Source organism: Pelodiscus sinensis, chromosome 29 (genome assembly GCF_049634645.1).
Source record: "Pelodiscus sinensis isolate JC-2024 chromosome 29, ASM4963464v1, whole genome shotgun sequence".
Lineage (NCBI taxonomy): Eukaryota > Metazoa > Chordata > Testudines > Trionychidae > Pelodiscus > Pelodiscus sinensis.
Window position 1 is genome coordinate 5,730,183 of NC_134739.1, and position 27,438 is coordinate 5,757,620.

The 27,438-nt window shown below is 41.4% G+C and overlaps 1 protein-coding gene across 15 annotated transcripts in view; it reads left to right on the plus strand.

Moving 5' to 3' along the window:
* TANC2 (tetratricopeptide repeat, ankyrin repeat and coiled-coil containing 2) overlaps positions 1-27,438 on the plus strand; it is a 711,362-nt gene that overhangs the window by 264,334 nt on the left and 419,590 nt on the right. Inside the window, exon 1 of one of the 15 annotated variants that reach the window (XM_075911623.1) lies at positions 8,186-8,611. The exons of the other annotated variants lie outside the window; for them this stretch is intronic. The gene's annotated coding sequence lies outside the window, so the exon portion shown is untranslated. Of the gene's footprint in view, positions 1-8,185; positions 8,612-27,438 lie in introns of those variants that run through there. 15 annotated transcript variants of the gene reach the window in all.

The following is a 27,438-nucleotide window of genomic DNA, read 5'->3' on the forward strand; positions in this document are numbered from 1 at the left end:
GCACAGGTACACTTACATAAGTCCAGGCTGCTTCTATATTAGAGATATCTCCCACCCCTTCCCATTATTGCTTCTTTTCTTAGTTCTTATGTAACTCATAGGGATGAGATAAAGGGATAGAATTAGTCTCACCAAGTGAAATAATCCACTATATGTACATAATTTTAATAAAGGGATAGAATTAGTCTCAGCAAGTGAAATAATCCACTATATGTACATAATTTTAACTATCTAGCTTTCTGCCATGGGTGACATATGAAGTATCATGAGCTTACAATATATAAGATGCTGTGAAGAAACTGCATTTTACAGAGCCTCTTCAAGACAGCAGCAAATCTCTGCTCTATGCTTATGTTTCTGTGTTCCCATGAATCTTGAATTCATACTCTGTTGTTATTTCAGGTCTTGGTGATCATGTTATCAGAGGTTTTTCACATTAAAATTGGATCATCTATAATTGGTATTTCCTTGTGGTAATGACCAATATTCTCTGCCATATAGCAGATGCACGTTTTTTTAAAACCATTGTAAGGCGCCCCGTCCCGGAAGGAGAGGGGGGAGGGGGAAACCCCCCCCCCTTTTAACCGTCCTATTGCCGGGCGCGCCCCTCCTATCGCTCAAGGGTTTTGTACTCCTCGCTAGTCTCACCGTGCTATGCCACGCACGGATTACCCCGCCGCCTATTCAGCGGCCACACACTTGGGAAAGGGGGAGAGGAAGGGGGTCCGGGCCCGCCCTCGCTCCGGACCCCAACCCAGGGCCCTAGAGTCAGGACGCTGGTCCTCACTCACAACGGGGGGGGGTCTGCGAACCCTAAACTCCCCCGCTCACGGGTTCCGCGGCCCCGCCCTGGGCTACTTCTTTCTCTCCCCAGTCCGTCCTTCCCTTATCCTCGGCCCCCTGGGCTTAACCGCACCCAGGGCCGCCAGTACCCGGTCTCCCCTGGCTCCTCCGGGGCTGCTCCGTCTCTCCGCTCGCCTCCTCCCCCCCAGGGCGGGCGGCGGCTACTTTTAAATCCCCCGCTCGACGCAGGCCGATGACGTCTCGCCCTGCGTCATCCGCAGGCGCCACGTCCCTCCGTCGAGCTGGTGACGTCACGCTCGGTGCGGGGCTGGGCGGGTGCCGATTCTCCCTGGCGCTCGGGCCGGCCGGCCCTAACAGCGTCTTTCCGGGTTCGAGGCGCCCCCGGGCCACGGCCGTCTCCGGGAGTGGCGGGGCTGCCCCGCCACAACCATCAATAAGCATTTCCATCAACCTGAAATGCTAAGGATCTTAGCTGCGTACGTTATTTCTGTCATTTTCTTGTCTGTTATAACTAAACAGGACACAAATAAGTGAAATATTACCACTAGACCCTGTGTTTGAGCTGTCAGCAGGTATTGTACTCTTTCCTGACTTGGGTTTAACCACTGCACTGAAATTAATGCCGGTGCAATACCATTCACAGTAGCTTTGGCAGTGTTGCAGCATGCATTTTCCCTATGTTCGTCTCCAAAAAACATAGAGCAGTTTGGCTTGGCTACCATATGCATACTGATGAGGCAGTGGAGTAATCTGTTTATTTGTATTGCTGTAAGTGATTGTTTAGCTGTTTAAATGTAACAAACTCTCACATCTTGAATATTTTTTCTAGTTCATCATGATTTGCTGGTGACTGAAAAGCAGTCATTGATCTCACTTTTGTAGAGTTCGGCTCGACAGTCTTAGGGTACGTCTAGACTACCGCGTTTTGTCGACGGAAGTTTTGTCGACAGATACTGTCGACAAAACTTCCGTCGACAATTTGCGTCCAGACACATGGAGTTCTGTCGACAAAGCAAGCCGCTTTGTCGACAGAACTCCGTAGTCTGGACGCAGTGTTACAGGCAATAACACCTTCTGTCGACAGAGTTCTGTCGACAGAAAGTGTTATGCCTCGTAAAATGAGGTATACCAGCGTCGACAAAACCGCGGAGTTCTGTCGACGTTATGTCGACAGAACTCCGCGGTAGTGTAGACGCTGGTATTGTTTTGTCGACAAAAGTCCACTTTTGTCGACAAAACTAGGTAGTCTAGACACACCCTTAGAGAATGTGGCTACAATTCAGTTACTCTGAAAACGAATTTTTGAATTTAATTGTTGAGCTCCTTATATCTAGATTTGTGGGGAATGGAACACAGACTGGCATGTTGATACATTGTAGATCCTGACACCAGTGGGTCATCTGCAATGGCTCTGCAACTCCTTAAAGTTTGGCAAAAGTTGTGTCTACTTTTAAAACACTTATTAGTGGGAATAAGTACCAAAGGATAAACATGTGAAGCTGTGTGGTATTAAACATGGCTAGCAGTGAACATTGTGAACTTTCTTTGTCTAATTTGATCTGCCAGCAACCAGTCCACAGAAAAAACTGCCCATCAGCTGATTTGCTTGCTAAACTATCAACTACTAGAAGACTTAACTGGCAATGCCCAGATTCTTCATGGCAGGGAGCTGGCGGTGTAGGGGTGCAGGAGTCATGGCAGGGCATTGGGGTTGGGGGGCAGTGCAGGAGGCTAGGGATGGGGACTGTGAGAGTGAGGATTAGGGGGTGATGAGGGGATCAGGGTGGAGTGTCCCATCCAGCATAGACCTTTCCTCTCCCCCCAGCCTCCCCTGGTTGCCAGGGGCCTTTTTTCTCCCCCCATCCCTCCCCTGGCCACTAAGGGCTTTTTCTCTCTCCTCTGCTCCTCACCTCTCCCCGGCTGCCAGAGATCTTATTGCTCCTCCTCAGCTTCCCCCGGCTGCCAGGCTCCTTTTCTCTTCCCCTCCATCTCCTCCCCCCCACTTCCAGGGACCTTTTCTGGCCGCCTCTAGCCCCCCAAAGACCACCAGGGGCCTTCCCCCCCCCCCCAGTCCTCTCCTTTCCAGATACCAGCTCTCCCTCCCCAGGACTGCTGCCAATGATCAGGCGGGGGAAAGGACAGAGGGTCTATTTACCTGGTGTTCTGGCTGACAAAATAGTGGAGCTGCACCCCCTACTGGCTACTCCCTTGGTGGTATGGCTGCCCTCAGTGGACACTGGAGGATAGCTCTCCCCTGTGGGCTTGCTTTCAGTATCACTTGCCTCTGAACAGCAGCCCCCCTCCCTTTCCATGTTATGGAAGACACTCCCTTTCCCAGTATTTTCTGTTGTCCTCACACAACCAAACCCTGACCTTGCTTTAAGTTAAGAAAAGAGGTGGTCTTACCATTTAGGAAGAATTCTTGAGCAAACGGACTCACAGACAGACTCACAACTCTCTAAAATATATATATGTTACATTGTAGCAGTCATGAGCAGCCTGTTTATTATATTTGATAATTAAGAGGTTATTGTTCTGTGTATGCTTAAAGCACAAAATAGGTGCCTATTGATGGAAAAAATAAATTGTGTTTAAAAAAAGAAAGTTCATTCATATGAATAAATGTAAGAATCAACTAATGCTTTCTCAGTTGTCCTGTTCAAATCTTGTGGAACACAGCATAGTTGCACTGCTGGGTTAGCAATAGTTTTGCGTCCATTAAACTTGTTTCAGCATTGGACAATGTTTTCTGTACCAAGTGGATATTTGTCAACATTTGACTAAAGTTTTTACTTTGCACTTTAAGTTTTGTATTGGATTAGTGAATGGTAGTTACAGGATAACTGGCTGAGTCTCATCCCCTGTGCTCAGAAAAGTTAGAACAAAAGTCATGTGACACAGTTTCTCTAGAATTTAGTATGTTTTGTACTCCCCCTGTGTATATTAACTACAATATAAATAAATCAAGCCTCATCAGTTGAATCTGTCAGATACTGGCAGGCAGTGGTTTAGTACATTTTATGTTCTTATTATTGTCCCCGTTTGTAGAAATTGTACTATTATTGGATATTTCTCCTCATACTATATTTGACTGTAGCTTTATTAGAAAATCAATAGGTCTTCATTTCTGTCAGAAACTTGCATTGCCTTAAGCTAGTAGTCCAACTTCTGGAATTCAGCAAGTTTTATTATTGCCAAGGAACTAATTCAGCTTCTTGTCTGAGGCTTACATTATATTAATCATATTTTTAAAGAAGGGCCAGGTCCATTCTGTGAAAGAGAACTGTTAATGGAACCTGGACACCTGGGTGTTGACCTTAGGGACAACTATTAATGGATGATAGGGAGATACAGTCACACTGCTCTGATCTCTGGGGCCCAAGATGGCTTTTCATTTCTAAACAAAAATGTATGTTGTTTGTCCCTCTGCCTAAAGGGTAAAGTAATCCCAAAATGTTATACATTAGACTTTACAACTCTACCATACGATAGACACACATACCCACAGACTTCCTTCCCCTTCTCTGCTCCTCCACCTTCAATCACAATATGAAACTTGTTTTTGTGCAGTATATGGAAACATTTTAATTGTTTCCCCTCACACTCTTTCCTTTGGTTAACAATCTCCAAAAGAACATTTTAAAAGGTATTAGCTACACTATTTCTCCTTGAATTCAAAATGAAATAGAAAATGATATGCTGAAACCCTTTCAGATGCATTACTCCCTCCCTCCCATTTAGCAAATGCCTGCATAGAGTCTGTTAAAACAACAGTAAAAATTGATTAAAATATCAATGACATTGAAAAGGTGCGCTCAGTTCCTATGAGAAATGTCATAAAGAAATGGTGGACCAAATGGAAGAATCTGTCATTGACACTGACGTCTCCTGTTATTTTATGCAAGTCATTTAATCTCCCCTTGGCTCAGTTTCCTGTTCTGTGAAATTAGGATACTACTGTCCGTCATAAAAACAGTTAGAAGGGACAGCAAGGGTTATCTAGTCCAACTACTGCCAAGATGCAGGATTAGTTGTCTAAACCAGGGGTGAACAGTAATTTTTGTGGGGCGGGCGGCGAGCCAATAATTTGGTAGGTGATGTCGGGCACACTTTTCTGCTATATTAATGGGGAGTGCAGAGTCTGGGATGGAGTTTGGGTGTAGGAGCAAGTTCAGGGCCAAGGATTGGGGTGCAGGAAGGAATGTGGAGGCTGGGGAGGAGTTTACGTGCAGGGAGGAGGTTCTGACTTGAGACGGGGGTGGTGTTTAGGAGGAGGTGACAGGTTCATACTCTGTTCGGGAGGCACTTACCATAGGTTTCCAATCAATGTGAGCTGTGAAGATGGTGCTGGGAGTGGGGACGGTGGACAGAGACCCACTGCTCCCTCCCCCCAGGGGCACGCATGTAGAGACACTCAGTTGCCCGCTCTTACTAGTGTGAGAGGTCACAGCAGGCAGGCAGTCTGCCTGATCGCCCTGCAGAGTTGCGGGACATTAGTAGCCTGGAGGATCATAGTGGGCTGCATCCAAATGTTTGGCAGGCCAAATCTGGCCTGTGGGCTGTGTTTTACCCATCTCTGGTCTAACCATCTAAGACAGGTAACTTGTCATCACACAGGTGTTTTGAGGATTGATTAACATGTGTGAAGTGTTTTGAAGATGAATATTGCTGTATGAGTTCAAAGTATTCTTATCTAAGCTGTCTCCTGACGTGTGACCACTACTTACTGTCATGTCATGTAAATTTGTAGTCTCTTTATACCCCCCCCCCCATAGTTATTTCATGGTGCTTTAAATTGTGGTAATCTTCTATTTTATGTGTGAGCTATCTATATGTGTCATCCTAATTTACCAGTGATCCAGCATAGACACTGATTTGATTTTTCATTTTTTAAATTATTATTCTTTTTGTAACGGAACTATTGTGTGAAATAAATAACTGAATCTTTTGTTGCAGATTAAACTCTTGCCTCAGATAAATTGCAATCTAATGGATGGAATACTGGGTTGAATATTGGAACCTAAAGTCTGTTCTCATAGTTGTGGCTTTTCCTTGTCTGATGTTGGAAGTCATTTATTATTATTTATTACTGTTTGTATTAACATAGTGTTTATGAGCCCTACTGATGGACCGGAAGGCTACCTGTACTTGGCATTGTACAAACAGAACAAAAAGTACAGCCCATACCCCCCGGGGAGCCAACAGTCTAACTGTAGAACAAGAAACAACAGATGGAGAGAGACAGGCGAGGAAGTACAAATAAACAATGACACAGCATTGGTCAACATGACAGGCAGTAGTCTGTGTATACACCTGCCTAACTACTGTCAAGTTTTTTTTGTAGGCATTACAGCAAAGGAGAGTTTTGATACTGGATTTGAAGAACAGTGAGAGTAGTGTCAGAGAAAGCACAAAAGTGCTTATTTGAAAAACTTAGCTTCTGCCTTCCTTAGTTTTGTCATCTTGGGGGATATGTGTGTGGTGTGTTTCTGTGCATGTTTTGGGGATAACACGTTTGTAAAATGCTTTCAGATTCATTAATAAAAGGTGCTATATCCATGTTATAATATATGTGTTCTCTCTACCTTCTCCATTTTTCATCTCATTCCATCTTTTTCCCACAACCCCCAGCCCCAAAGTAATTAAGCACCCCAATAAGGCTTATCTTATGAATTAAATTATGTAATTATTTTTGAAAAAAAGTGTGCACATACATACCCCACTTACACAAACACACAAGTGTGCGTAAAACATTTGTAGATTTAACATACTAGAAGATTTACCCGACATTGCTTGGGTCCTTAACTCTTTGTTTAAATCATTGTTCTGGGGTGGGATTGGGGATGAAAGGTTGAGTATGCAGGCTGCCCCAGTAAGGGAAGACAGCTCCAGCCCCCTCTCACCTTAGCATTTTGGGGTGAGGGGAGAAGGACCTGTCAATTAGCCTCTTATACCTTGAACAAATTAATTCAGTGTTGTTTTTCCTTTTTTTAAATTTCCTCCCACCTTCCCTTATTTATTCTTGGATCTGGACTTTTAATACTCCAGTCATCTGAAGAAGTGGGTTGTGCCCACAAAAGCTCATGATACCATGTACATGTTTTGTTAGTTTTTAAGGTGCTGCTAGACTATTGGTTGTTAAGTTTTTCTAAAATATGTAGTAAGATATCAATGGTATTTTTTCATGAAGGTTTGGGGCCTGGACTATGATCTCTTTGGAAAGGTACTTTTTCTTCTTATGAACACTGCCAAGTACAAAGAAGCTATGATCTCAGTTGTGACCTTTAGGCCTTGCCATAATAGAAATAATAAATATTCACAAAAAAATCTGAGTGGGGACAAATGACATTTTTGTACTGTTTATTCTCCCTGCAGTCATTGATTTTCCACTGTTTGCTTTTCTCATTTATTGTAGCTGCACATTTTTTAATATTGTATCTCATAATAAACCATAATATTACCTTAACTAGGATTTCCTCTATTCAACCCAAGTCCTATTAAATTTGGAGATAAGTCCATAAGATATGAATACTATTATTAGTGGCTGCAGCAGGGATAAGATTTTACATCTTTTGAGATGGCTTTATACATACTTGCAAAATAAATTGTGCTGCCTTTATCCCAGTTGCACTAGAACTTTTTCTTTGAAAAATTCAGAATTCTACTTTATTTCTTTTCCTAGTGAGACTTTAATTGTTGAAATATATTCATAAGACAAGTTAATTATAGTAAGTTACTAATGGGTATATTTGAGAGAATAGATGAGATTGTCACAAGAAGTCTAGTGGAAGAGACAATAGAGGACTTTTTAAACAGTAGGAAGAGCCACTAAGTTATTAAGCTGACAATATTTAGATTAATGTGCAAGTTAACTTTCTCCTGCAGTTTTCTTTAAAAAACAAAAAAACTGCAAAAGAACCTCATTGATTCTGTTTGTATTTTGAGTGACCTTTCTTTGCTAAGGAAGAATTTATGATAAATGGGTGGAGTTAACTTTGTTTATTTTTGCCGTTGTGTATGCCAAATTTTGATTTTTTCTTCACTAATTAGAATGTCTGCATATTGCAAACAGTGGTGGGTTCTCTTCTAGGCAGATGGCTTTCCCTATAGGGAACTTTAGTATAGAAAACATGCAGAAGTACTAAATAACTGTTCAGCCACCTTAATGCACATTATTGCTTATACTGCGTGTGTATGTATGCATATACAAAACATCATAATGAAATACAAAAAACGTAAAATGGAAAGCTTTTTAAAGTTTGATTATTTTAAATACTAGTAATTAAGAAAAGCAAGGTGAGCATGCATAATATTAATATGCCATGCAATTATTTTTATAGTAAGATATACTGGCTGTATTCTTTTTGAAATTCTCATTTTCGGTTTGAATACAACCTTCTGAATGTACTTTGATTTAAGAAAATGCAGTTTATATTAAGCTGCTTGATCTAAAACCTGTCTGCCTAAGTCAAGATTTTTTCATGTGTATGGAGATGTATATTTGCATGAACATTTTAAGAAGTGGTATTCTGAGCAGGCGATGAGTTAATGAAAAGTGAAAGTAGAGCACAGACATGCTGCTGAGGAAGCATTAAGTTGCTGTCTGCAGCTGGAGTGTTTTACGTAGGCACCTGTGGGTTTCATTGCGTTCAATATACAGACTGCAGTATGAGGCAGGCACTGACTCTGCTGATTCCAGTACACTCCTTCATTGCTGTTCTGCCGGTGTCTTGCTGTCCAGAAGATGAATAAAATGGTGCAGTGTATTCTGGATTTAGAAAAGAAAAATCTTCAATATGATCCAGAGGTGGGTTTGTAACATAGAGTGGGAGAAGAGATTGTTTGCAAGATTAAGGGATTGGATAGAAATCGGGATGCATTATGCTTCCCTATCTGTTTCTTAATGCAGTTGTGGGCATTTGAATAGTGATATGTGGTACATATGGATTATGTTTGGTGTGTGTGTGTGTGTGTGTGTGTGTGTGTAGACACACACACATGCATGTGTCTCCATGTATATGCTAAAATATTTAATTTGTAGCAGTTTTAAATAAATATTTATTTTCATTTTAATATTATAGATGTGCCATCTGAATAATTTGATGTAGTAAGCAAATATGTTTTTTCCTTTTTTAAACTGTACCACAACTTCTTCTGTCAGTTTTTTCTAGTTTTTGTTTTTTTGATATTCTAGAGCATTAGTAGAGGAATTTGAGCTGACTTAAAAAATCAGGGGATTGAATATGAGAGTTGTCATTTCATTTTTGTTGATGACCGTAATACACTGTTAAGTTCATATTGCAAATAACTAAGCTTTAAATAACTACCTTTTTAAAAACTGAAATGTTTGTAAAAATCAGCCATGTTGCACACAGTGTGAAAGAGGATAGGAAATTGGGATCAGAGTCATTAAGAAACCAAGGATACAAATGCGAGTGTTTAAAAAAACCCCTATATTTTAATGATCTTCATTTATAGCTTTCTTATTTTTAAGCCTATTTAAAAGTGAAGACCGTTAAATCAATCAGAAGTATGTTACTATTAAAAACATATTAACAAAAATTGTAGTTTTAATACAGCTTGATCAGACTAGATCTTGTAATTATACTTTATAATCTTATCATTGTTACATTGCTGGAGATTTAGAACTTTTCATTTTTTAAAAATTCACCTAGATTTCTATTTAGCTTCTGATGTATGAAATATCTGTGTTAACATACTGCTGATTCACAAGCTTTGGTAATGGGATGCTGCTGATTTTAGAGTGTAGCGAAGAGTCTGGATTCACCAGTCACAGCTGAGTGTGCTCTTGATAGCTTGGGCTGAAATGTGTTAATGTAATGGTACACCATTCCTTCCCTCCCCTCACAAAAAAAAGAAAAAAAAAATCATTCACAGAGCAAAATTTTCAGCAGTGGTGCATTATCATTAGGGGGAGAGAGAGAGAGGACAGGAAGGTGTGTTAGTAAACTTAATAAGATAAGAGAGATACCGTGGACTTATACTTTAACAAATAGAACTTAAGTATGTACATAAAATACATAGCCACCTATGCTGTTATTGCTTAGCTTTTCGGGCTTTTTTGTGTTTGCATGTTTTTAGAAATTGAATTCTATCACTTACACTGTTTTTGTTGGGTAAGAAAATAGTGTCTAACCAGGAAGTTGAAATAATATATTGTGAAAGATACAACTGATTTTTTTAAGGGTTGAGCATGAACAGTTTCACATTTGACTTCAGTTTTACTATTTGTTTTATTTGTTTAGTAATGTATTCTTCTGTTTTGTTCTTTTATGTGCACAATTCCCACACCCTTTTTATGGTAGCAGAAAAACTTAGTACAAGGCACAAGCAACGTCAGTCTTGAAGTAATAGTAACGTCTACTTTGTTTTATATGTTTTGTAACATTTTCTGGGAAGAAGGAGCACATCCCCGTTTTCCTCTTATGCCTAGTTTACCTTGGATTGCTCTTCACAGATGCTAATCTCTCCTAACTAACATGATATTCAGAAAAAATGTCTGAGATCTATAGATGTTAAAAGAGTAACACTATGCTTCAGTATGTACTCTAGTAGTTGTAACAGATCTGCTATACAATAGTCTTCTGCCTCTTTATGTCTCTAGAATGTTACATAACTCTGACGGAGCTTTGCAGATGAAACAAAAGAATCTGATTGGGTTTTTTACAAGGTACAGCACTAGTGAGAGCCATTCAACCTGTGTGCTCCCATGTCAGTGTGGAGAAACAATAAGAGTGGAAGCATTCTAAAATGAGTTTTGTATTATATTGATGACAGCTGTTAGATATTTCCTTTAGATTGATATATTTCGCAGCCAGTCATTATTCTCTAATTAAGGAAGTGATCTGTAAGTTGCTTGTTGCTGCTTAGTAACATACCCATAGCATTGTAACCAGTTCTTAATTTGTGTCCAGGCTTGGCAGGGCTGAGCCCTGTCATCTCTAGGTTTGGCAGTTAATAGCCTCAGCAGCTCTGGGCTTGCCAGGTGAGTTAAGAAAAAAAAATGCTTGAGCCTCTTTCATTACAAATTAAGCACTGATTCTAACATATTGTACAGTAGCAAAGTATATTAGATAAAGGATTTCCATGTATAGGTATATTTAAAATGAAGGTAAAAGTTTTAAAATTGCTCTTAAAGGAAAAGCTTAAATTTTCTCTAATTAGAACAAAGAGAATCACAACTCCTTGAGATTTTGGAAATATGTGGTGGTGAGGAGCTTTACATTGAAGACAGAAGATGAGTTGAAAAAAGCATTGGCAACCTCACTCAAAAGTACATTAAGGCTGTAGAAACTTGTCATGTTGGACTTCAGTGACATTTTCTATGAGAAAATGTAATTGGCATTCATACAGCAGGGTGTTGCAGTCAAAACAGGTGGAGAATTGTCTTCTGTCTGATACTTATTAGGGACACCCTTGAGAGAGGAGAATAATTCATGCTAACCTTTACATATTTATTATTCATGGATAGCTAGTCTAGTGAAATACAGTTATAATTACCTAACCAAATGTATGCATTCTTCCCTTTAAAATATTTAAAAGGTCAGCTATACTCTGAAACTATGTAATGAGACCAGAGTAATTCAACCTTTGTTTTATGCAATTGAGAGTGAAGTTACAGTGAATATGTGAAAATGTTGTAGGTAAATTAGTGGTTAAGATTTAAAAAGAAAAGATAAGAAATCTTGCTAAGTAAAGGCTGGAAGAACAGAACCAGGAAAAAAATGGAAAAAATCAGGTATCAACAGCATATGTATAGATATATTCCCCAAGATAAAAATCAGCCATTACTGGTACAGTCTGTTTTGGAGCTGATTTTTCTAAATTATCTGATATGCTAATAGAGAGGCAGTCAGGAGACAGCTGGTTGCTAGTGTTACATGCTGAAAACAAAATGGCTGGTGGATATTTGTGCTGCAAAATTGCAGATGAGGAGTTGGCTGCAATTAAGATTATTTTTAATTGAAAGGGAATTAAACTAAATACAATTATTTGAAAGCTGTTGGGCCAGATGTTATTGAGATTGCAGAAAGGAAAACAATTTTTATTAAAGAAAATGTACAAACAAATCTTCAATTGCTCCTTAAAAACAAAGTTTTTAATTTAGAATTAAATACTGGATAAATTTGTAGCTATGCATCTAGGGACTACTATTAGTGTTCCTTGAAGGAATTTTGTTAAGAATAGTTGACCCAGACTTTAGTGGTATGTCTCTTTGCAAATGTGCAGCATGCCGTACGCAATTCTTTGAAGTAAATGCTTCAGTGCTTTTTAGAAAAAAGCAAGTTGGCACACATAAGAGCCTTTTCAATCAGAAAGTGTTGTATGTGTTACAAGAAAAGCTGTTTGGATCAGGATATAAATTTCAGTTTAAAGCCTACCAAAGATTTTATTTATTAAGGAAGAAGGGAGCACTCCATGGAATAAATTGTATCTTTTTAAAGTTACAGTTCAGAATGTACCTATGAGTTTACACACACATAGGTTTGTCTTCCTCCTGGACCATGCTCCAATAAGATACATTTTAGAGTATCTGCTTTCACTTAAAGAACAGACCTTTCTGCCATTGTGAACTGGATAATAAAAATTTATTGCAATATTGGGAGGACTAGTTGACTCAGTAGATTAGTAACTGCATATGAATTCCTTTATGTTTATCAGTCTAACCAAATTTGTCTGAGATCAAAAGTGATTTCTATTTGATAGTTATTTAATGGCTTACTGTATTGGAAATGCATTTATAATGGATTTCAGGAAGGTGGATTTTAGTAAACTCAGAGAGCTGGTAGGTAAGGTCCCATGGGAAGCAAGATTAAGAGGAAAAACAACTTAAGATGGTTGGCAGTTTTTCAAAGGGATGTTTTTAAAGGCCCAAAAGCAAGCTATTCCACTGCGCAGGAAAGACAGAAAGAATGGCAAGAGACTGCCTTGACTTAACCATGAGATCTTACATGATCTAAAAATGAAAAATGAGTCATATAAAAAGTGGAAACTAGGTCAAATTAAAAAGGATGAATATAAGCAATGTTAGAAAGGCAAAGGCACAAAATGAGCTTAGTTTAGCTAGAGATATAATGGGTAACAAGAAAACATTTTATAAATATATTAGAAGTGCAAGAGGATGACCAAGGACAAGGTAGGCCCATTGCTTAGTGAAGAGTGGGAAACAAAACAGGAAGCTTGGAAATGGCAGAGGTGCTTAATGACTTCTTTGTTTTGGTTTTTGCCAAGAAGGTTGATGTTGACGGGATGCCTAACATGGTGAAGGCTAGTGGAAATGGGGCAGGTTTGGAAGTTAAAATAAAAAAAGAACAAGTTAAAAATTTCTTAGAAAAGTTAGATGTCTTCTACTCAGCAGGGACTGATGAAACACACCCTAGAATGCTCAAGGAGCTGATAGAGCAGGTATCTGAGCCTTTAGCTATCATCTTTGAGAAGTCATGGAAGTCGGGAGAGATTCCAGAAGACTGGAAAATGGCTAATTTAGTGCCCATCTGTAAAAAAGGAAATAAGAACAATCCAGGAAACTACAGACCAGTCAGTCAGCTTCTGTGCCAGGAAAGATAATGGAGCAAATAATTAAGGAATCTATCTGCAAGCATCTGGAAGGTAATACAGTGATAGGTAACAGCCAGCATGGATTTGTAAAGAACAAATCATGTCAAACCAATCTGATAGCTTTCTTTGATAGGATAACAAGTCTTATGGATAAGGGAGAAGCAGTGGATGCGATATACCTAGACTTTAGAGCATTTGATACAGTCTAGCATGAGCTTCATATAAGTAAAGTAGGCAAATAGAACCTAAATGGAGCTACTATAAGGTTGGGTGTGCAACTCACTGGATAACCATTCTCAGAGAGTAGATATTAATGGTCCACAGTCATGTTGGAAAGGCATAACAAGTGAAGTTCCACAGGGGTCTGTTTTGGGATCAGATCTGTTCAATGTCTTCATCAATGATTTAGATATTGGTTTAGATAGTACGCTTCCTAAGTTTGCAGATGATGCCAATCTGGGAGGTGTTTAAAGTGCTTTGGAATGCAGGGTCATAATTCAAAATGATCTGGACAAACTAGAGAAGTGGTATGAGGCAAGTAAGATGAAATTTAATAAGGACAAATGCGAAGTACTCCACTTAAAAAGGAACAATCTGTTTCACACATACAGAATGAGAAGCGACTGTCTAGGAAGGAGTACTGTAGAAATAGATCTAGATGTAATAGTAGAGCAGAAGTGGAATGTAGGTCAATAGTGTGGCACTGTTGCAAAAAAAGCAAACATGGTTCTGGGATGCATTAACAGAAGTGTTGTGAGCAAGACACGAGAAGTGATTCTTCTGCTCTACTCTATACTGATTAGGCCTCAGTTGCAGTTTTGTGTTCAGTTCTGGGCACCACATTTCAAGAAAGATGTGGAAAACTTGGAGAACAAAAATGATGAAAGGTCTAGAAACCATGACCTATGAGGGAAGGCTCAAAGAACTGGGCTTGTTTAGTTTAGAAAAGAGAAGACTGAAAGGGGACATAATAGCAGTTTTCAAGTATCTAAAAGGGTGTTGCAAGGAGGAGGCATAAAAATTGTTCTCCTTGATCTTTGATGATAGGACAAGAGTTATTGGGCTTAAATTGCATCAAGAGAGGTTTAGGTTGGACATTAGGAAAAACTTCCTGTCAGGATGGTTAAACACTGGAATAAATTGCCTAGGGAGGTTGTGGAATCTCCATCTCTGGAGATATTTAAGAGCAGTTTGGATATACGTCTATCAGGGATTATCCTGATGGTGCTAAGTCCTTTTGTGAGGACAGGGGACTGGACTTGATGACCTCTTGAGGTCCCTTCCAGTTCTATGATTCTCTGAATCTTTGTCTTGATTCTAATGGAGAATTCTTCTTACTTGCTCATGTCCATTCAGAGTAGGTGTGTTTACTCGCCACATGCACCGGTGCCAGAAAAATTTTCCCCAGCAGTGTCTGTAGTGAATTGGCTCCAGCACCTCCTAGAGTGACGTGCATATGCCACAATATATAGAGTACTGCCTGGCCTCTCCCTTCTTCAGTTCTTTCTTGCCACCAGTGACAGTGCTTGGAATTGCTTGCTCCAACCTCTAGCTGCAGCTTTTCAACTAGTGTTAATAGTTTCTTTCAATTGTAAATGGTTCCTTCTGTATGTTAGTTATAGTAGTAATAAGTCCCCTTCAGAGACCTAGCCTGGGGATCAGGAATGCCCCACTCCCCTGGCTTTAAATCATGTGCTAACTACGTAGGCCCATGACTGTTAGTGACCCCACAGGGACTATGTTTGCTGCCTAGGAGCATCTCACATCAAGGAGAATTATTGGATCTGCAGATCTTTCTGTCCTAGAAGTATTAAAGACATGTTTATCTGTCTAAAAGCGCTGTTAATGGAGTCTGCCTTGGTTCCAGAAGACCAGCACACTGACTTGGTGCCAAGCACCGGTGCTTCAGTGCATAGTCTCCCTCCATCGCTGTCAACCAGCTGGCACTGGGAGTCCTCAGTGGTCCCACCAAATAGGTCTTAATTGACGGTACTGACAAGTCCCCTGGCTTCGTAAAGAGAAGCACAAACAAATGGGGTATCTGGGGAGAGACTGCAGAGCGGATAAGGCACAAGTGTGGGCTGAGCAGGCTAGTTCTCCTAGTTTGCTGCCACTGTCTCTAGACATTCAGGTGCCTTCCACACCAGAGGCATTCAAGGCTGCGTAGGCTATTGTGTCAAAATAGGTACTGCTAATGGTAGCCGGTCCCCACCACAGGGGGAATTCTCTGTTAGCTCCTTAGTCACCTAGCGTCCGGCGTTCACTTTCTCCTGTGAGATCAACGAGAAGACCTTCCCTCAGTCTGGCACCTTTGAAGGAAAAGTCGTGGTCTGATGCTTTGGGCCACGTGTCTCCAGAGGCTGGGCATAAACTTTCAGAGGCGTGCTCCCCTCAGCAGCTTAGGCACGAGAGAACCAACTGCTTACCACGTGCATGCCATCTCTCAAGGGACAGATTCCCATCCACACTCTGCCAATACTCACCAGCTCTTCACTACTCAGGATGTGAGTGCAGTCTCCAGGTCCCAGTTGTCATTAGGGCACTGAGCATCTTCCTCTCGGAGCCAGTCTCTGTCTCCCTGGCATGGGTTAAGAGATCATTGTTGGTTCCCCACCTGCTAATGTGTCTGTTCCCTCAGGCCTCCAAGATTGCCCTCATCAGAGAGCTCTTGGTACCAAAGTAAAGTGCCCGTACACCATCTGGGGCATCAGCCAATGTGAGGTTGTTTAGTGCCGTGTCAGGACTGTTTTCTCTCCCTCTGGCACAATCCTTGTCACCGCGTCCTAGCCAGATCTGGAGATGGTTCTGCGATAGCACAGTAGCCTCCAGAAGTGCCTGTGAACCACTGGGAGTTTTCTGGTCCATCCCCAGATCAGTTGCTTGGTGGCAGAGGCATCAGAGGCACCGTCTACTCTCTTCCCCCCACACACACCATACACAGCCCCCCACACCAGAGTCAGTCAGACCAGCCACCTTTGCTATGGAGAAGAAGGGGCCAACCCCAGTGATAGAGAAATGACAGTCATGTCAAGTCACCTCATCCTGGATGAGGCCATTGTGGCAACCCCTTCATTGATGCCACAGGATTACACAAGGGCCCAATAACGCTTTTTAAAGAGGGTGGCAGCAAACTTGGACCTCCAAGAGGAGGAAGTGGAGGAGCCCACGGATACCCTTTTCAGGGTTTTGGGCCAGGTCGCCCATACTAGGGTGACTGCCTGAGGGAGTTGCTTGGATAATCAAGGGTCTGCTGCAGATGTCCTCTTACCCCCAATTTTGAGAAGAGCCGAGCTTAATTACATTTTAACACAGTTTTTATCTGCAAATTAAAAAGCGCATTGGTTAGAGTACTAGAGTAATTGGGGGTAAGGGTTTACCAAGACGGTCAGACATCAATATTTGATGTATTTCAATATTTAAACATCTCAGTAAGATAATTTAAGAATTATTGAAGGCAATAAAATTATTTCTAGACCATTTATAGTGGGTCACATCTAACGAGTTTTGGAATAAATGTGATGTTGAACTATTTTCTGTATTCATTCTTTGTTTAAAACGTCACAAATCGATAACGAGAAGTGTTTATTTTAATATTGATGGCTCCAACATTCAACTGTTTAATTGCCAAATATAACTAATAATTTCTTATTATACAATGTGTTGTTATCAAGTTATATTTTAAGTTTCCTTTCTATCCTTCAGACAATTGTATACCTTATATTTGTGCTATAACTTGTCCATAAGAATGAAAATCTTTTTCATATTTGCCCATACAAATGTATATTAATGAAGTATTAACATTGCAAATTCAAGTGTACAAAAGTTAGGAAATCCCAAAATTAGGGGAGTTTGTCCACTTTTAATATACTCTCTCTCATGGATATGAATTATGATACAGTCTATTATTACATGATCACATGCTATTTTTTCCACAAGATCCCTGTCTCATTCAGTACAATGATGGACAGTGCTCACTGAATAAATAGCTATTAAAATACTTTTCCCCCTCATTGTGCAATATGTGGCCCCAGGCTGTATTTACTCTACATCAGTCAAATGCTTTGCTTAATTTCCTAATAGGTGTTTCTGTGGCACACATGATTATAATAATTGAGTGATTCACAAACATTCTTTTCAGAATCCACCTGTGAGATAATATAATAGTATTTCCATTTTACAGCTGAAGACACAAAGAATCAGTATACAATAGAGTCCTCTAATTGTGGGTGTCCAATCTGAGATGTCTGGGACCTGATTTTTCAGAGTACTGTACTAACATTATAGTTCAAAGCAATCTCTTGTTGACTTCAGTTGCAGTTGTTTGTGAGGGCTCAGCAGTCCTGTAAGTTAGACCCCAGGGTCTCATTTTGGGCCTTCAGAAGTTGTTGAACATATTGTTAGTGACCACCTTGAAAAATATTACTTAAGTGACTTGCATCACATCTTATGGGAACTTTTAGTAGAGATTAATTATACACTGTAGGATAGGATATATGCAAAAAGGAGGTGAGTGAAGGTTGGACTGGCAACCTTAACTAACTGGTATTTCCTAATGTTTGATTTCTTGACTGTGAAACCATAATAATTTAACATTTTTTGTATATAATTTCTTAGTTTTTAGAAAAGAAAACTGAAAAAAAATTGTGGCATCATATTGACGTGCACATGGTACATCAGCAGGTTTGAATCCTCTAGGTCAGGGGTGGCCAACCTGTTACAGATAAAGAGCCAAAATAGTGGTGGAGCAAAAAAGCTCCTGCCACCGCGTTTGGTCGAGAAAACCTCTAGATCCAGTGCATAAACCTTTGCCACTTGAGCTAATGAAGCAACTAATAGAAGTACTATGTTAGCAGGAGAGCAGCAAAATACCCTGGACTTTAAAAAAGCAGACTTTGACTCCCTCAGGGAACTGATGGGCAGGGTCCTCTTGGATGCTAACATGAAGTGGAAAGGAATCAGGAGAACTGGCTGTATTAAAGAAGGCTTATTGCAGGCACAGGAACAAACCATCCCGATGCACAGTAAGAAAAGCAAATATGGTAGGTGATCAGCTTGGCTTAACAGTAAATTTCCTGGTGAGATTTAACACAGGAAGGAATCTGACAAGAAGTGGAAACTTGGATACATGACTACGGAGGAGGATAAATATATTGCTCAAGAATGCAGGGGTGTGATCAGGAAGGCCAAAATGCAACTGGAATTGCAGCCAGCAAGGGATGCGAAGGCAAACAAAAAGGTTTCTAAAGGGATCTTAGCAATTAGAGGGTGGTCAGGGAGGGTGGTCAGGAAGGGCGTGGGACCTTTACTGGATGAGGAAGGTAACCTAGTGACAGATGATGTGGGAAAACTCAATTTCCCCCCCTCTGTCTTCACAGACAAGGTCAGCTCCTAGTCTACAGCACTAGGCAACACAGTATGGGAAGGAGGTGGGCAGCCCACAGTATAGAATGAACAGGGTAAGAACTTTTAGAAAAGTTGGACATACACAAATCCATGGGGCCGGACTTCATGCAACTGAGGGTGCTGAGGGAGTTGTCAAATGTAATTGCAGAGCTTTTGGCCATTATCCTTGAAAACTCGTGGTGATCGGGGGAAGTCACGGACGATTGGAAAAAGGCAAACGTAGTGCCCATCATTAAAACAGGGAAGAAGGACAATCCAGGGAACTATAGGAAGGTCAGCCTCAACTCAAGTTAATGGAAAAATCATGGAGGGGATCCTCATGGAATCCATTTTGAAGCAGTTGAAAGAGGGGAAAGTGATCAGAAATAGTCAACATGGATTGACCAAGGGCAAATCATGCCACATCAACCTGATCGCCTTGTATGACAAGGTAACTGGCTTTGTAGAAATTGGGAAGGTGGTGGATGTGATATACCTTGACTTTAGCAAAGCTTTTGATATGGACTCCCACAGTATTCTTGCCAACAAGTTAAGGAAGTATGGCTTGGATAAATGGACTCTAAGGTGGATAGAAAACTGGCTAGATTGTTGAACTCAACCGGTAGTGATCAATGGCTCAATGTCTGGTTGGCAGTCAGTGTCAAGTGGAGTGTCTCAGGGGTTGGTTCTGTGGCTGGTTTTCTTCAACATCTTTATTAATGACCTCGATGAGGGGATGCTTCAGCGAGTTCACAGATGACACTAAGGTAGGGAGAGAGGTAGATAGATTGGAGGGTCAGGATAGGGTCCGGAGTGACCTACACAAATTGGAAGATTGGGCCAAAAGAAATCTGTTGAGGTTCAACAAGGACAAGTGTAGAGTCCTGCACTTGGGATAGAAGAATCCCAAGCACTTTTACAGGCTGAGAACTGACTGGCTAGGGAGCAGTTCAGCAGAAAAAGACCTGGGAATTACAGTTAGGGTTGCCAGGTGTCTGGTATTCACCCGGACAGTCTGGTATTTTCGGCTCCTGTCCGGTTAAAAAATTCAGAGAATACCGGACACCTAAAATGTCCGGTATTTTCTGAATTTTCCCCCGGCTAGGAGGCGAAAATGCCGGGCACCTGGCAACCCTACAAACACTCAGTGCCCGGCCTCCCCCCCGAACCCTCTCTGGCTCCCAGCCCCCCGACCCCAGCCCCCATGCTTACCTGGTTCCCCAAGGCTGCTGGCACAAAATGGCTGCCGGCCAACAGACCTAGGGGAAGCTCTGCCTCCCCTGGGTCTTAGTGCTCAACCGCGCCCCTGTTCCTATCCCTGCACTAAGTCTTAAAGGGTACATTCATGTTTAATGCTGTTTTATTTAAATTTTTTTGCTCAACAACTTTGGTCTCTTTCCTTTTTTTTCCCCTTCAACAGAGTTTTTTCCCGGGTGTTTTTGTGTGTGTGTGTGGGGCGGGGGGCGGTGTTCAGTATTTTTTGTTTCAACTATCTGGCAACCTTAATTACAGTGGATAAGAAGCTGGATATGAGTCAACAGTGTGCCCGTGTAGCCAAGAAGGCTAATGGCATATTGGGCTGCATTAGGAGGAGCTTTGCCAGCAGATCTAGAGAAGTTATTATTCCCCTTTATTCAGCACTGGTGAGACCATGTCTGGCGTCCAAGTCTGGGGCCCCTTATTACAGAAAGTATGTGGACGTATTGCAGAATGTCTAGTGGAGGGCAATAAAAATGATGGGGGAGGAGAGGTCTGGAGCATATGACTTATGAGGAGATGCTGAGGGATTTGGGCTTATTTAGTCTACAAATGGGAAAAGTGAAGGGGGGAGGGGAACGCGGGAGATTTGATAGCAGCCTTTAACTACCTGAAGTGGGCTTCCAAAGAGGATGGAGAGAGGCTGTTTTCAGTGGTGACAGATGACAGAACGAGGCACAATGGTCTCAAGTTGCAATGGGGGAGGTCTAGGTTGGATATTAGGAAAACTTGTTTCCCAAGTAGGATGGTGAAGCACTGCAATAGGTTACTTAGGGAGATAGTGGAATGTCCTTTCCTAGAAGTTTTGAAGTCCTGACTTGACAAAGTCCTGTCTGGGATGATTTAGTTGGGGTTTGGTCCTGCATTGGGCAGGAGGCTGGACTTGATGACCTCCTGTGGTTTCTTCCAACCCTAGGATTCTATGATTCTAATTGCAAAGAAAGTCTGGCTGAGCGGTAGCCCTGGGTTGGACTATTCACAGTTATTCTGTGGCGATGGCACATATGTGATCCAGTCACATGTAAGATGTGAAAAGTGTGATAGAACTGTCTGAGGACGGAATCTGCTGAGTTTTCAGTTGTGTATCCCTAACAGGTCTCTCCTAAGCATATGTCAACAGATTTTTTTTTAGAGACTTATAAATATGAGCAAATTTTAATGGATTTCCCTGATTCAAAGCAACCCTATTTCCAAACCTCAATTCCCAGCTCTAGAGCATAGAGGCACTCTCACCTAAAAGTTTGTGGGAATTTAACATAGAGAAACCAAAAACAATTTTTCATGGATGTTCTTATAAAAATCTCTGCTGAGCAACTTATGCTGAAACTGTCCAAAAAAATTCAGCCTGAGGCAGATAGTTGGCAGTGAAAATTTCAGCCCAAGCAATTTAAGTATGTCAAAATTATAAGCAAGTGAAAACAGGATAATGTAAAGGGAAAATATCAGGCAACTTTAACTATGCGCTGTGCTACCAGCTCAACCTATATTAATATATAAAACTGAAATTTATGCTTCATGTGGCAAAACTTTTTTTAATAACCTGTGGATGTATTAATTGACATATTTTTTTTATATGAAAAATTAGGTGATTGTAAAGTTTTGGTTTTGTCTGCTGGACACAGTTCAACTGCAAGAATGGACAAAAATAAACTATTATCACTGTTCATTTCTGTAAACATAGTTAAACCTTTCACTTTGATAACACTATGTATAAAATACATAAAGTACTATATCAAAGAATTGTTTATAAGGAAACTAGTGTGTTTTACAGACAGAATGTTTACTTGCTTTGGAAATAACTACCCCTATATATAAAGTGTTCATGAAAACACTCTTACATTTAGAAATAGGAATTCAAAGTGTGTTTTCCAAAAAGCAAAAAATTTCACTCAAAATCTGCCTCAGATTGGAGTGAGTGTGGCTGAACTTCATTATTAAGAGCAAACTTTAAAAAACACAAAGCCTGTCTCAAAGTTCTCTCTCAAAGCCTGATACAAGAACTACTGATTGATGACAATGGGTGTCAGCAGTTGTTTCTTCAGAAGAAAGTTGCAGTTTAAACCAGTTCAGAAGCTTAGGTCCATGCTGGCAGGTTTTCCACTACAGAATAAATGCCTTAATTCTATAGTTAACTGCATTATATGCACACCACTTCAATCAAGAGTCATATTTACTGTAGCAAATGTACTTGTTTTTTTTTGAAGTCAGACCACTTTATGCTATCTCCTGGTTTGAGGCTTCATTAGTAAGGAAACATTCACTCACCATTCAGATTATTATATTCTTATACCTTAAAAAAGATTTGTAGATCTCTCTCTATATATATTGCTCTTTAAAATAATGAAGACAGAAACAGATGTAAAATTTAGCCATTAAATGTGATCAGTAAGAGGTACAATGTGTTGATCTGACTCAGCGCTGCGCTTGACACTTCATTTATCTCTTTTTGAAAGATGCATTATCACCTTTTTAATGTAAGCCTGACTATAGATGCTTGCTACATGTGCAATTAACAAGTAACTTACCTTTATTCCTGATATTAGTCATTAGCAGTGACACATAGTTACACCATGGGAACCAAAACATTTCTTGGGAAGCTTGTCACCAGCAACGAGAGCCACAGGGCTTATGCCACAATGAGTGGGAGGGCCTCTGTGGTGCACCTTGAAATCTAGGGCACAAGTTCAGGTGTAGCCACTGCAGGTGTTCATCTTGGTGGTAGTAGCAAATATTCAAATGAGAATGTGGGAGGCTGAATTGGAAAAGGGTTCTATGTGAACAGTAGTTGGACATGGGGCAGTCAGTCCTGAGAGATAGATGAGTGCCATTCCAAAGGGATGGGTGATGGCCTCCTTTGCCCTCAGTTGATCAAAAGATCTAAAGGTTTTGTTAGGATATAGATCGTTTCATCTGTATCTATGTGATGACTTTTGGTTAGCTAATGCAGATTATAATTTTACCATACGACAGTTCATTTTCCTGTTTTTGTTTTATATACAGGGGGTCCCCGAGTTACGCGGATCCGACTTACGCCTGGTCCCGCCGCCCGCCTCCTCCGGGGCGAGAAAAGCTGCTCCCCGTCTCCCTGGTCTGCTGCGGGAGCCAGCAGACCAGGGAGACGGGGAGCAAAGCGGCGCAGGACCCGGGGCCGGACCCGCGGCCGCTTCCAGATCAGCTGGAAGCGCCGCGGGTCGGGACGGGTCCTGCGCAGCTTTGCTCAGTGTCTCCCTGGTCTGCAGATCTGGAAACGGCCGCGGGTCCGGCCCCGGGTCCTGTGCCGCTTTGCTCCGTGTCTCCCTGGTCTGCTGGGGGGGGGGGGGGGGGGCGCAGCTAGTGCCCCCCCCCCCCCCCCCCAGCAGACCAAGGAGATGTGGAGCAAAGCCCGGGGCCTGTGGTAGAGCAGGTGGGGCGCTGCCGGTTGGTCCCGCAGCACCGCTCCTTGGCGCTACTGGACCAACCCAGCAGCACCCCAGCTGCTCAGCCCCAGGCGTCCTGATTCAGCCGCTGCTGATCAGTTTCAGCAGTGGCTGAATCAGGACGCCTGGGGCAGAGCAGATGGGGTGTTGCTGGGTTGGTCCAGTAGCGCCGAGGAGCGGCCGCGCTACTGGACCAACCCAGCAGCACCCAAGCTGCTCTACCCCAGGCGTCCCCAAGTTAGCCGCTGCTGAAACTGACCAGCGGCTGACTACAGGAAGCCCGAGGCAGAGTTGCTCTGCCCCAGGCTTCCTGGAATCAGCTGCTGATCAGTTTCAGCAGCAGCTGACTTGGGGACGCCTGGGGTTCTTAAGTTGAATCTGTATGTAAGTCAGAACTGGTGTCCAGATTCAGCGGCTGAATCTGGATGCCAGTTCCGACTTACATACAGATTCAACTTAAGAACAAACCTACAGTCCCTATCTTGTACGTAACCCGGGGACTGCCTGTACTTCTGTTTTTGTGAAAACATGCATATTTCCATCAGTTTTACCTTTCTGGTTAGATTGTAAAGGACCTAAGAGGGAGTGGTATAGGCCTAAGAAGTTTAATAAGTTTGTGTGGGGTTGTTGCAATTAATGGTTGCAAACTTAATATTAATATTAGAAGGAGAATGGGCTCCCAATAGGGATACTGGGCTTTAGAATGTTTTTAACAATAGAAGGGCTTTCATTTGGAAGCTCAAAGGAAAATAATCATTTTATACTTTTTATCACGACAGTTCAGTGTTAACATTTTAATGACCAGAAAACGTTTCCCCTTAAGTTTCTAGGGTGAAGATAATATTATACTATACTGGTAAGTGAATTCTTCCTTGATAGGTTCTTCTTGAAAGCATTTTGTGGAGCTCAACATTTTTAACAGTGTAGATAAGTTTTGTAGACTCAGAATATGATCTATTTTTGTTTGGTTGGTTGGTTTTTGTTTGAGATTTCCTTCTGGTTTACAAAGTTAGTGAATTCTCTTTGGAGAATGTTTTTGCTCCCAGAAAATGCTTCAGTGCTCTTTTTCTGGAAAGGGAAAATTCCAATAGATATTCATTCTTGAGTAACCTTATAATAGAAAGCCAATAATAATCATCATAAGACATCTAAGAAATAAGCAGCTGAATTTTTATTTATATTAAAAAATATCTTGGTGATGTTGAAAATAACATTATCTGAATTATTAGGAACTGATTAAAATGAGTGTTCAGTGAATGATAGACCAATAAATGATTAAAATATAATCCATAAATAAAATCTGAATATAAATTTAAAATTCTGTGGAAAAGTGGTTGGTAATCTATATACTATTTTATATTCTCTTTCCAATGCTGTTTATCTCTTTATCAGAACAATTTGAATGACATATTTTTTTTCTGCTTGATCTGAGAAGGAAACTAGCTTACACAAAGCCTCAGGAACTTGTTGCCTTTGGATAGGGTGGTAACGTACAGGAACCAAGGCTGTGGTGTTAACATCTGTGTTCAGAAAGCTGCTTATTCACTTGCTCTTGGTCTTTCACCTGAAGCATTAAGACAAAGCGAAAACTATCTTGCTCATAGCTACTCTTTGTCACTCAAATCACTTGTAAATAGAGTTTTGTAAGTGACAGCATCATCTTATCACACCTGAAAATATATAAAGTAAAAACAGTAAAACTGCATAAAAGGCAGAAATCTCATGCTGTTCGGTATAAAAATCCAGTGACTAAAACCCCATTTTATTTTGATTTGCTTGAAATATCCAGGCAATCCCATTACACTGGTGTTGACGGGCTGCATTGAAATGTCAATGGTATGAATACCTTGATGTATTTCCCCAGCAATGTAGGCTGCCTCACCTCCTTTCAGTTGTATAGCAGGGTTTGCTTTGAAAGAATCAGTCTTCATTCCCAATATGTCTACCTCCTATTCCCCTCTCCTAGAAGCAAGTAGTTGATGCCTCCAGTGACTTCAGTCTTACATGATGAGTTACCTTAGATAATGAGTCACCTTGGGTTTGAGACACTGCTGTTAAATTAAAACAAAAGACAGGACTATGTAGCACTTTAAAGACTAACAAGATGGTTTATTAGGTGATGAGCTTTCGTGGGCCAGACCCACTTCCTCAGATCAAATTGCTCAACACACGAAGCACGAAGCTCATTACCTAATAAACCATCTTGTTAGTCTTTAAAGTGCTACATAGTCCTGTCTTTTGTTTCAACTAGACCAGAATAGCACGGCTACATCTCTTTTGCTGTTAAATTAGGTATGTATTAGCTGCTTTCGGCTGGCCAAAGCCAAGTGTCCTCTGAGCACTTGTGGGTACATTAGAATTGAAAAGTATCTTGATTTTTGAAGTATTGAGTCCTGGTATCTGCACCAATAGACTTGCCTCATTTGGGGTTGAAATTTGCTGTGCTATCATTGACGCTTTTTATTAACTTGGTATCAGGCATGAGATGATATGCAATGAGGAAAGAATCTTTATTTTTCATTAAACATGATAGAGCCTACATGGAAAATGTGTCTGTCAGGGAACAACATCTATACATAAAATCTGCTAGCCCCTTTAAGCCACCTGATATTTGTGAGCTTAGCTGGCTGACGGTACTTCATCTTATAGAGTGAGTGAGCTTGAGTCATTTGTGACTGATCCTCCCTAAACTAAGTCCTTCTGTGATAACTTCCCTAGACCTTAACTTCCCTGCCACCGACTGCAAAATGAGTGGCGAGGAAGTACTATGTACCCGCTGTAGTCCTCTCCCTTGAGGGTCCTTGGTTGTGTCAACAGCCAGTGAGAGAAGACAAATCAGGCCACCAAGCACTAACCTTGAAGAACAGAGTTCAATAATCTGGATTTATTTGGGAAGAAGCTTTATTCAACAGGCAGGTTATAACTTTGTATTGCAAACCAGAAAGCTTGGTTGGGATGCTACAATTTTACCCGATGGGATACAATTTCAGAGTTCAGAGGGAAGCTTCTGGTTGATGCAATCCAAGAGTTCCAGATACCAGTCAAGGAAGGCAAGTTGGTTGCCAAAACAGTTCTCCATGAGTGCCTGGATGAAGCAGATTCTGCAGCTTGCAACATGGCCTTCTCTCATCACCAGGCTGTAGCCAGACAGGAACCCCCCCGTAACATCCATCTTTGCTTGCCTGGAAGCATACAGGGCACACAGAGCAGTAAAATCAGCATAGTCTTTGAAGCCTTGACAGAAGGCCCGGATATGTTGGCTGCTGTGACCCTGGATGGTTGTAAACAGATACGCCAATTGTTGACCTAGAGGCTGCCGAGTAGTGCCCTTGACTGAAACCCATATTGATACCAACACACACTCGTCCGGGGGGGAAGGAATCTCCCGCTCAGTATAGAATGTCCAGTATTCACAGTTTAGTTATCTCTCTTGCAAGTGTAAATTGAGTTGAAACTCCCTTGTAAGAACTGGCGTCACAAAGACGGACCAATACAATTTGCAATCTTAGGTAAGAAAGAGGATACGGGCCCCTATGAGGATAAAGATGGGTCCAGCAGCACACTTACTCTGAGCGGCAATCTACCATCTATCTGCTGGTCGGGTTAGGTGATGGCCTCCCAGGGTTCCATGGGGACGCCCACCTCGTATTTGTCTTTCCTAGGAATTGAGGGACCGGCCCTGGCCTGATACGCTGGAGTCGAGAGGCACAGAAGGGGGTAAAAATTGTACCTGTATGTGTCTTTTGTCTTAAGTGTATACATAGACTCAGTTGGCATCCCAGGGGTCCCAAATGGTCATACAGACTATCAGTTCTAAAAGTACCATCTTTTTATTCTCCAGTTTTTGCAAATCATTTGTCCCATTTCCCCTGTGGTTGGATCCAAGGGAAGTTTTTGTAAGCACATGCTCCAATTCATTCTGTTTCCACTTTTCCCTGTGCCTTTCCAGGGACCTTTCTCATAAGTCAGTGTAACGTCAAGAGATGCAATCATTTCTTGT